We start from the raw sequence: 12,603 nt of genomic DNA on the forward strand, positions 1-12,603 counted from the left end.
TGCTTGCCTGGGCTAGTCTCCGCAGCTTGGTGGAAGATTCCCGCTCGGAGCGAAATTCCCTTTGCCCTAGCATCCCCTCAAGTGAAGGCAGTTTTATTAGTTCTGAAGTATTTGTGATTCTGAATTCTTGGCCTCATTAGTAAATTTATTTTTAATAAATTATTATTTAATATATAATAATATATATAATATACTATATGTAACATATATAACATATATAACATATATAATAAATTCATTCATTCATTTATTATTTATTTATTTATTATTATTATGTATTTATTTATTAACTCAAACACAAGAAAATGAATGACCTGATTGAAAAATTGGCAAGGACTGGAACAGACACCTCACTGAAGAAGATATTGAGATGGCAATAATGATATGAAAAGATGCTGTGATGATTCACAGCATGTCTAATTAAGGAATTGTAAATTAAAAGAACAAAGAGGGGCGCCTGGATGGCTCAGTGGGTTAAGCAGCTGCCTTTGGCTCAGGTCATGATCTCAGGGTCCTGGGATCAAGTTCCACGTTGGGCTCTCTGCTCAGCAGAAGCCTGCTTCCCTTTCTCTCTCTCTCTGAGTGCCTCTCCGTCTTCTTGTGATCTCTCTCTGTCAGATAAATAAATAAAATCTTATTTAAAAATAAATAAATAAATAAATAAAACAATGATATATCACTACACATCTATTAGACTGGCTAATATCCAAAATACTGACAACATAAAATGCTTTTGACGATGAGGAACAAGAGAAACTCTCATTCATTCTGGTGAGAACACCAAAATGGTGCTACCACTTTGGAAGACAGTTGGGCAGTTTCTTACCAAACTAAACATATTCTTACCATATGATCCAGCAATCGTGCTCCTTGGTACTCACCCAAAAGAGCAAAAACTTTGTGTACACAGAATCCTGCATATAAACCTGTGTTTGTAACAGCTTTACCCATACGTGCCAAGAGTTGGAAGTAACCAAGATGTCCTTCAGCAGGAGAATGGATAGATAAACAGTGGTCCATTGAAACAATGGGATATGATTCAGCGATAAAGAGAAATGGCTATCAAGCAATGAAAAGACATGGAACAAACTTAAAATCCGCCATAATAAGTGAAAGAAGTCAATTTGAAAAAGCTTCATGCTGCAAGGTTCCAACTATATGACCTTCTAGAAAAGGCAGAACTATGCAAATGGTATAAAGGTCAGCGGTTTGTAGCAGTTAGGAGAGAAGGAGGAGGAACAGGCAGAGCACAGAGGATTTTTAGGCCAGTGAAAATGTTCTGTATGACATGTATGATATTTTAGATATATATCGCTACACAGTTGTCAAAATGCATAAGATACTATACCAAGAGTGAACTCTATGAAAAAAGGTTTTTTTAAGATTTTATTTATTTATTTGACAGGCATCAAAGCAGGCAGAGAGGCAGGCGGGGAAAGCAGGGGTTGGGGGAAAGCAGGCTCCCTGCCAAGCAGAGAGTGTGGTCTGGGGCTCGATCCCAGGACTGCCAGATTATGACCTGAGCGGAAGGCAGAAGCCTTAACCCACTGAGCCACCCTGGTGCCCCACCAAGAGTGAACTCTAATGTAAACTGTGGACTTTGGGGTGATAATGATGTGTCAGTGTAGGGTCAGTGAGCGTGAAAAATTATCACCGTGGTACAGGATGTGGATAATGAGGAAGGCTGTGTGTATGTGGGGAAAGGGAATTTTACTTTGATCCCCAAACTACTATAAAAAATGCAGTCTGTTAAAAAAAACTTTATAATGCAATATAATACAAAACAAGAATGCATATCAAGAGAGAAATAATGTTTAAAGGGAACGAAGAACTTCAGTAATGTGTACCTAGGGATTTTGATTGCACATTTGTAGGATGTTCACATTGTCATTAGCAATTGTTTATCTGTGAAGTAGAAGTAACATAAAGAGTGATGAAAACTCAAAAATGCAACATTAAAAAAATGCCATCTATGGGCTTTTAAAAAATGGAACAAAATTTGCTTGGCTTTTTAAGCTTTGTGGGGAATGAAGGGACAGAATTTAAATTCAGCTTTATAAAAGATTGGATAATATGTTTCTACAAAGAAGGATCCTCTGAGTAACATAGAAATGAACATGGTAGCAGAAAGTGGAAAAAAGGTTACATCTCTTGTGAGCTCACGTTCTCTGAAACCCTGTCACTTGATGGAGACAGTAACTGTTTGATGAATAGCAAATGGTAGTCTTTCAGATTGCCGGGATTTTCACTAAGAATCGTGAATGGATTTTTTAAAAAATATGTAAAGAATATCTACAGTGCAAGTACCTGCAAATAACTGACATTTTTGAGAGAATATTTTAATCATCAGAGAAGGTCAAAATGACAAAGTTCCAGGATCAGAGTAAACATATGGGATTAAAAAATAAAAAAATAAAAATAAATATTTTTTTGAAAGAACTTTTTTTTTTAAAGGACTTTAAACAAAAGTCCTTTTTAAGAGACAGTTGGCTCTTTAAACCAAAAGTACAACTCACTGAGAGATTCGCCGCATTATTTATTGGGGTAGAAAGGGCCTGGAATGTAGAAAAACCCATTCTGCAGAGGAAAAAATAGAATCACTAACAGGCCTCATGCCTTCCACAGCCAGTGGCTAGAATCCCTGCCTCATGAGACCCTGTGCTAGAAGGCCGCTAGAACCATCTCAAGAATGTTAGTCTATCTTGGAAGCCAACAAGTGTTTGCCCAGGTAAGAGCACGGTAACAATCAGTCACGTTATGTTATAATGATTGTCGATATCTTTAAAAGCCTTGTCAAGTTCCTTTTTGAGTAACCCTCACTCCACCCTTAGAGAAATTTATCTGTGGTTCACCTCTTTTGAAATACCTCATTGTTGTTCCACATTTACCATAGCCAAAAAAAAAAAAAAAAAGCTTTTTATTAACAAATTGTTCAGAAAGGGGCGCCACTGTAAACAATGAGAGTTATCGCTGCTGGGACAACTTTGTTGCAGAAACAGCTGAAAGCAATCAGGTCAGACAGAGCCAAGGGCTGGAGGGATTTTTAAAATTACAAAAACCGAACCAAATCAAACCAAAACAAAAATCAAAACCAATGGCCAAGATTTCAAGTTTGCTACTAAATGTATGACATTATCCTAAGACATGCACGTGACTTGATCAATATATTTATATATTTATATTTGAAGAAGAAGGAACTATTTGATGCAGGAAGTCCACGTTGATTAAAAATTACCAGATATGGGGGCTCCTGGGGGGGCTCAGTGGATTAGGCCTCTGCCTTCGGCTCAGGTCAAGATCTCAGTGTCCTGGGATCGAGACCCCCATCAGGCTCTCTGCTCAGCAGGGAGCCTGCTTCCTCTTCTCTCTCTCTCTCTGCCTGCCTCTCCCTACATGTGATCTCTCTCTGTCAAATAAATAAATAAAATCATTAAAAAGAAACAATTACTAGGTGTGAAATACATCGAGGGTATGGGAAGGAAAATGATTTCACCTGATCTGACTAGGAAGTGGTTGAAGCCTGAATTAAAGTGCTATAAAAAGAGTAAAGACTTGGGAAATATATGGGGAAAAAATCCCTAGAAAAACAGCAATAATAACTGGCTGCTCTTTATTGAACCAGATCCTGCGGTAGGCAAAAAGAGCTGGTTTTAGCCAGAGGATGATCTCCGTTTATCTTCATGATCTGGCATTCCTGCAAGCCAGGCATGGGGCACTGCACTAGAGCTGCAAATGCTGGGGGCCCTCACTGTCCCTTTTCTCTTCTCAGGGGGACAACAGGCATGTCCATGGTGCAGTGTGACATGTTTTACCACAGGGAGATAAAAGACTGCCAAGGGAAGGTTGGAGCTGGAAAGAGCCACTTAGGAACAGATTTTCAGGGGAGGTGATAGACAAGGGCAATGCGAAGAATGAGGATGAGTGTGTCAAGTTTCACAGTGCCAGGTAGCAGCACAGTGAATTCAGGAAACTACAGCAAGTTCATGTCAACCAACAGCTGATCTGGCAGCATCACCTGGGGATGGAGGCTGAGCTCCGGGGTTAACACTGGGGGTGAGATGGTTTGTATACTATGCCGAGGAGGTGAGGTACTACACTGTGGGGGCACAGGGAGCTACCGGAGGATTTCAAATATCAGAATCGTAACCATAATAGAGTATTTCATTGCATCCTAGCTTTCATCAAGGGTAAGATACACTATACTTTATGTTCGACTAAGAAAGAGAAATGCTGTCAGTTAAACTAGGATATGTAATCAAGTGCAAGGTGAGTGCCACCTTAAGAGATATTAAAATGGGGTGGGGGGGAGACAAATCTTAGAACAAGTAAACTGTGGTACTAGAATAATTAAGAAAGGTCGAACACTTGGATCAACAAAAAAAGTGATTATTGCTTACCATGTGCCCCAAACTATATTAAGTCTTAGAACAAGAGACGTTCTCATCTTGATGCCCCGCAGCTGTTAGACCAAAGGTACATAGGGCAGTAGCCAACAACCAGCAGGCCCCAAGTGCCATGTGCAGACTCTAAGAGCAACTGCCTTTGAGAGAGGAAACGGTTGAGAGTCGGCCTTCTGAGGTAGAGAATTACTAGCTGGGAAAGTAGGAAAATTGACACAGAATCGGAATTGATGCCCCTACATGACAGAGTTGGTGAAACTTCCCTTCTCAGAGATCTTGAGGCTCCTCAGAAATGTATTTTTCATTTTGGACGGTACATTCAGGATAAATATGATCTGTTCGAGTTCCTCTTCTCTCATCAGGACTGTTTCTTAGGCTTCAGTGGCACAAGAAAAGGGTTTTGATAGTCCAGGGTAAATCCTGCCAAAAGCAAAGCACAGTATCTATGAAAAACTAACCACTCAGAAGAGAACAACAGATAAAAGGCCAGGACGACCTGACCCTGCAGGATAGGTTAGGTTGGTCTGGCAACAGGGGTAGAGGGGAAGTGCCCATCTCCTGCTAGAAGAGCTGGAGAAGACCCCTTACGGAGAGACCACCAGGAGAGGAGAGCAGTAGGTGCTGATGATGAAGAATACTTTAATCAGCAGAGAAGGTCAAAATGACAAAGTTCCAGGATCAGAGTAAACATATGGGATTAAAAAATAAAAAAATAAAAATAAATATTTTTTTGAAAGAACTTTTTTTTTTAAAGGACTTTAAACAAAAGTCCTTTTTAAGAGACAGTTGGCTGTTTAAACCAAAAGTACAACTCACCGAGAGATTCGCCGCATTATTTATTGGGGTAGAAAGGACCTGGAATGTAGAAAGACCCATTCTGCAGAGGAAAAAATAGAATCACTAACAGGCCTCATGCCTTGCACAGCCAGTGGCTAGAATCCCTGCCTCATGAGACCCTGTGCTAGAAGGCCGCTAGAACCATCTCAACTATGTTAGTCTATCTTGGAAGCCAACAAGTGTTTGCCCAGGTAAGAGCACGGTAACAATCAGTCACGTTATGTTATAATGATTGTCGATATCTTTAAAAGCCTTGTCAAGTTCCTTTTTGAGTAACCCTCACCCCACCCTTAGAGAAATCTATCTGTGGTTCACCTCTTTGAAATACCTCATTGTTGTTCCACATTTAAGACACAATGAAGCAATAAAATTGACAATGAGTTCCAGATTTTAAAAGTCACTTGCCATTCAATCCAAATTGTGAGTTTGATTGGTTACCGAACACTTTATAATGCACCCCCAGTAATTTTACAAATATTATTTTTTTCTTACCAAATCTTGATTATTCTGTCTTGCAATGCAGAGTAAGCTAACTAATTTAAAATAAACTTCCGTTAATTTTGATTGTTATAAACTTAAAATTGATTAATTTCCATATACAGTGTTTAAAATGTTCACAATTTACATTAAATATATATTCTGTGTATACCTTGGAAAAATTATACTGCAAATTGAAATTAAAATGATGTTGTATATAGCTGCAAGAAGCCACCTGTCCTATTTCATCTTACTATATAAGTTGTGTCAGGTAATTTATAAAATCCCTACTGAATAACAAATGTATTTTTTGTTGGAATGGGTAGTAATGTTTGTTCTTATTTCTAAATAATATTTGGTCTATGAGTGCATCTGCAATTGTATTTTTCCTAAGTGGCTTCAGGGTCTTGAACTGAGAAAGCTCAAATCATTAAACATCAAAATAATATAATTTGACATAATTAGACATCAAAGAAATGCAATTAAAAGGACACTGAGATATCACTACACACTTATCAGAATGGCTAAAATAAAATATAATGACAAGACCAAAAGGAAAAAATATACCATTTGATGATACACAATGGCAAGTTGTACCATAACTTAACCATCTCAGACTAGTGTAGTGTTAAATTTGTTTTTCTAAGCAATGTTTTGGGTCCCTTACCACTTTTCAAGGATTTAAAGTGCTATCATTTTACTTAAAACTGTGAAATTTGGTCAGATTTAAATTTCAATTTATGTTAAAACATTCTGTAAACTGTGTTAAACTTTGACATTTGTTCCCTCTGTTCAGTGAATAACACTATATCATATTTTGAAAAATACACTAATTTTCATTTTGAAAAATATCCCTTTTTCCTCTTATGGTAATTATTAATATGAATTAATAGTAGAATTTGATATGGTTCCATATGACCATAAATCCTTTATTGTATATTATCAAATTTAATAATGAATATAATGTACTTCTTTGGACAATTTTTAAAGACCAGTCTACTCTTAAAAAAAAAAATGGAGACGCACTTCTTCAGTTCACACAAATTTCATTTTATTATATATAACCTCAGATAGATTTCAACAAATCATAATTTATTAAAATTATGTCTATTTAAAAATCTCATAGAAGAGTAAAACCATCAAAAATAAAAATAAACACGCACAACACACACACATCACCCATGTATTGGCAAATCACAATTGCTGTAACAATACATTAGACATTCCACAGTTAAGGGCTATCAAAATTTCCATCATTGACAAAAAGATTTGTGTCCAAATGGTCTGATTTTCCAGAATCCAAGAAAATTCTCCTAGGGTTTATTTAAAGATAAATATTTGAACAAATACTTCTTAAATTTAGGAAATTCAGAACATACGATTAAAGAATATTTGCAGTGCAGACTATATTAAATCCTTCCTTCAAAATGTGCCTTTGAGTACATAATTCTGTTTTCTCTATCTAAATTGAGCTGTCCTCCAAGGAAGTTTTCTAAAATGTGTGTCTCTGTGTGATAAATATTCTAAGACCTAACATGCTTCATTGTAGTTTTACTGAGCTCTCAAATTTAATCAATAATTTGGCTTGATGTATAATATCTAGTTTCAAATATCTTTTCCATCTATACAAACACCCAGCTGTCTCCTTTATATGCTATTACTATTGAGAATTCTGCTGTCAGTATTATTCTTGTACATTTTAGGTGATCTGTTCTTCTCTTGGGCATCATTTATGCTCTTCTCTGTTTTTGATATTCTTAAAGCTCACCATAATATATATGAGTGTTTTTTTTAAAGATTTTATTTATTTATTTGACAGAGAGAAATCACAAGTAGTTGGAGAGGCAGGCAGAGAGAGAGAGAGGAGGAAGCAGGCTCCCCGCCAAGCAGAGAGCCCCATGCGGGACTCAATCCCAGGACCCTGAGATCATGACCTGAGCCGAAGGCAGCGGCTTAACCCACTGAGCCACCCAGGCGCCCTATATGAGTGTTTTTGTGTGTGTGTGGTTTTTGTTTTGTTTTGTTTCTGATTTCTCATGTTTGGCATCATTTTAAGTTTGGTATCTTTTATCTTTCTTTAATTCTCCAAAATTTATCTCAGTACTTATTTAAATATTTTCTTTATTTTTTTTCTCTTCTGCTGCATTTGGGCAGAAGTCATTAATTTGTTTGTTTGTTTTTCCCAACTCACTTATTCATTTTACAGCTATATTCATCTAAGTCTCCATTTATTGTATTTTTTATTTCAACAATTTTCACTTAATTTATATTCACAGTATAGTATCTTTCTTTTCTTTGTATATGTATATCATTATTTTATCATATACTTTTAAGCTATTTTTAAAAATATTTTATTTATATATTTGACAATGAGAAATCACAAGTAGGCAGAGAGGCTGGCAGAGAGAGAGGAAGGGAAGCAGGCTACCGGCTGAGCAGAAAGCCTGATGTGGGGCTTGATCCCAGGACCCTGAGATCATGACTTGAACCGAAGGCAGCGGCTTAACCCACTGAGCCACCCAGGTGCCCCTTTTAAGCTATTTTTTAAAAGTACAGTCATTCTCTTTTTTAAAATATTTTATTTTTTATTTATTTGAGAGAGAGAGAGAGAGAGAGAGAGAGAGAAGCAGACTCTCTGCTGAGCAAAGAGCCTGATGCAGGATTTGATCCCAGGACCCTGAGATCATGACCTGTGCTGAAGGCAGTGGCTTAATCCACTGAGCCACCTAGGCGCCCCTAAGCTATTTTTTAAATTCCTGTTCCAATAACACTTGGATTGCCATATAAAGTTAACCACATCATCTTTTTTAGGTAAGTAATTGTACTTTTTATGTGCATAGTTATTTTGGTCCATGAGTACAGCTCCTCTTAGGATCATCAAATCTCTGTAAAGTCTGGGTATGCTAGGATTTTCTAAGCAACAATAAAATACATTGAAACCTGGTAGCTTAATTATAATAATGTTTTCTTTCTCAATCATTCACAATAGCATTACATTCTGAATAGCTTCCTTCTATTTTGCAGATATAGTGTTTGGAAAAACTTGAATTGTGATATCACTGTGATAATGTGAATTAGTCAGGGTTTTTCAGAGAATCGGGAAGAGAAAAAAAAAAAAGGAAGATATTCTCCAGGGCCAACTCTAGAAGTGACTATTAAAACATCTGTCCAAATTCAATTGAACAAAACTCAGAAATGCCATCTCCAGTGAAATACAAAGAAGAGTATATATAGTTCTGGGCACACACATCTCATTTGACCCAATGATGTACATCAATGAAAGACTGAAGGCCAATCACCACTCCATGGGAGAATTTAAAAATAAATTTACTAATGAGGCCAAGAATTCAGAATCACAAATACTTCAGATCTAATAATAACTGCCTGCACTTGATGTCATTCTGTAACATAAATCCTACGATCAAGTTTTAATTTTAAATTCTTACAATTTTAAATTCTTAAATCCTTATGAAGAAGCATCATTTGGAGGGAGCAGTTTTCATAATTTATCATCCATCAGCCTTTTTTTTAAGATTTTATTTATTTATTGGACAGAGAGAGAGAGAGATCACAAGTAAGCAGAGAGGCAAGCAAGCAGGGAGGGAAGCAGGCTTCCTTTTGAGCAGAGCCCGATGTGGGGCTGGATCCCAGGACCCAGAGACCATGACTTGAGATGAAGGCAGAGGCTTAACCCACCACCCACGTGATGAGACAGCCACTCAGGTGCCCCTCATCTATCAGTCTTAATTGTTTGGAGGAAAATGTGTGGATGAATAATGCCTTAGGGAGCTAATCTCTCTAAAGAATTTTCAAGTCTTTACCCCTTCAAGGTTTTTGTACAGTTCTGATCGCCTCTAAACATCCAGCTGATTTCTACAGTGACATCCCTGTTAAAACCTGTCCTCAAACCAGGAATAGAGCTTGAAACATACCAGTCAAGAGCAACTTTGAGTCTTTTAAGGAATTTATCATCATTTCTTTGTTTTTGGTACATATCCGAAATAGTTCCCTATTACACTTGCATAATTTCTCCAGAGCTGACTTTGAAGGAGGCATTCAGTTCCAGCTAGTTCCATATTTGGCAAGAACTATAATTCTATATAAAAAAAGAACATATTTTAGGGTGCCTGGGTGGCTCAGTGGGTTAAAATCTCTGCCTTCGGCTCAGGTTATGATTCCAGGTTCCTGGGATTGAGTCCCACAGTGGGCTCTCTTCTCAGCAGGGAGTCTGCTTCCATTCCTCTCTCTCTGCCTGCCTCTCTGCCTTCCTGTGATCTCTGTCAAGTAAATAAATAAAATTTTTTAAAAAACATATTTTATACCAGTTATTCATGTTTATTAACCAAGATATCACAATACAAATAATACAAACAGTTGCTCTTTATTAATACTTTCAACCAAGATCAAAAAAATAAGTCATATTTTCTCCAAAAATTTTATATCATCTGATAGGTCAGATATATATAAAATTACATTTAAACTTTTAAAACTATCAGCAAATATTTTCATTTAAATGCAAATTTCAAAGAAAATCTACTTTTCGAAACACGACTTTTTAATCCTATTTTTTTTTAATTTTGTCGACAACTGCTAAATTGTTTAGTGACACTCTAAATGTTAGGTCGAAAAAATGATTGATAGATGTAGGATCAAAATATTATGTTCCATTAAAAATGATTTAGTCTTTGATGAACATCTGTTTGGTAATATGTTGTATCCAGATACAGTAAATTAATGACATTTATAAAATTATAGGGAAATGACACCTTCCGTTCCATTATGAGTAGAGCTTTTAAAATGCTATTTGTCACAACCTGTCATCTTGTCATTATGTAGCATTATGTAGCATTTAAAAAATGTATACTCTTCACTTTGAAGTCTTTTAGAAATCTAAAATATGACTTTCTATGGTTTGTGTTTCCATATTCCTTTATTGCCAGTTTGAACAAATCCACATGCTTTGATTCAAAGGTAATAAATTCCTCTTATTTGGAAAAATGATTTTTATTTTTGTTCTCTCACCCTTAGCAGGTGGTTTCATTTTAGCACACTTCAGAGTTATAATTTCATGCTTATTAAAAACATTTATTATGATCTACTTAGATGAATGAAACTTTTATTTTATTAAATTATTTGCCAAAAAATCTGTTATTTTAAAAATGTATTTCCTTGGAAGGGTTATTTTAGAGCATTGAGAGAGGATCTAGGAGTGTGGTATTATGCAATTTTTAAGTAGGTTTGAAATGGTTATTGATATGATTGTTTCTTTAAGGCTTATGTATATTGTCCATTATATGGTATAAAATATTTTGAAAGTAAATTTAAGGTATGTTTTACATTGTTTATTTTTTGGAAAAAAATATTGAATGACTTATGAAATTCAGTATACTCTCAACATTCATTTTTTCTGAAATTTACCAATTGTGTATTGAACCTATTATATGGCAGTTATTACTTCATACTACACTGGTAAATGAAATACTTGGCTTTGTAGAATGTTTATTTTAATGGGTGAGACAATTAAAAGCTATAAACCTTAATAAAAATTGCATAGTGCATTCAAAAATGATGAGTACAATGGGGAAAAAGAAAAATTAGATCAGGGTGAGAAAAATCAAGGTTGCTAGGCAGGGGATAGGGAGTTAAGAATTTTAATAGGAAGATCAGGGTAGTAACAATGAAGCTGACAATTGAACAAAGGTATGGAAAGGTGATGAATTTGCCCAGAACTATCAGCAATAAGGTCACTCCAGACAAAGGAATTGGCTATCTTGAAGGCCATAAGGTTGGATCGTGCCTGGCATATCTGAGGAATAGCCAGGAGGCCACTGTGAGTGACTGAAGAGTAGCAGGGAAAGAGGTCAGAGAGGTTAAATGAGTGGCTAGATCATGTAAAAGCTTAGAAGTCATTGTAAAACTCTGGCTTTTATATTTGGAAATTTACTCTATGATAGAATTTCTGCTAATAACGGAGAGTTCAAATGTCCATAAAATTTCAAGGATTCTTTTTCTTGTAAGACAGAATAAAGAAAAAGAGTTCATATTTTCACATGGTGTAACAAATGCCCAGAGATCCAAGTGTAGGAATCTATGGGCAACAGAAGAAGGCACTAAAATCACACCAATATATTTGATGACTGTGACTATATATAAATTTGTATTTTCTAGATTTTTTTATAGTCATGGAATCACACAGTATATACTATTCATTGCCTGCCTTTTCTTTTCTCAGCACCATTACTTTGAGAATCTCCAATTGTAAATAGTTCATTTTGATGTTGAACAGTAATCTCTTTAATGAATAGATCATAATTTGTCTTTGCTCTATTGATGGACATTGATGAACATTTCCACTGTTTTCAATTCTTAAAAATAAAGCTGCAATGTAATTCATAAACAAGTCCTTGTATGAACATAGGGTTTGTTTCTCTTGGTTAAATGCCTAGAATTAAAATGGCTATTCGTGTAACTGCAACATATTTTGCATTTAAAAAAAATTTCAAACTATTTTCCAAAGTGGTGGTATCATGATATATGTCAACAACAGTTTAGATTTTTTGTTGCTTCTCAATCTAGCTCAGACGAAGTACAATTAGCCTTTATAATTTTAGCCATTCTAATAGATATGTAAGCATGTCTCATGATTTTAATTTGTATTTCTTTAATGTCTAAATGTTGAGAAATTTGTCATGTGCTTATATCCTTTTGGTGACATGTCTCTTCAATACTATTCTTCACATGTAAAATTGGATACTCTGTTTGGTTATTAGTAAGGTTTTTTATTTTTATTCATTTTTTAATAATCAGAGTAGATGTCCATTATCAGATATATAATTTGCAAATCCCTTCTCCAACTTTACGTTTTCTCAATGGAGCTTTGATAGCTGTG

This window comes from Mustela lutreola, chromosome 4, assembly GCF_030435805.1.
Source record: "Mustela lutreola isolate mMusLut2 chromosome 4, mMusLut2.pri, whole genome shotgun sequence".
Taxonomy (NCBI): domain Eukaryota; kingdom Metazoa; phylum Chordata; class Mammalia; order Carnivora; family Mustelidae; genus Mustela; species Mustela lutreola.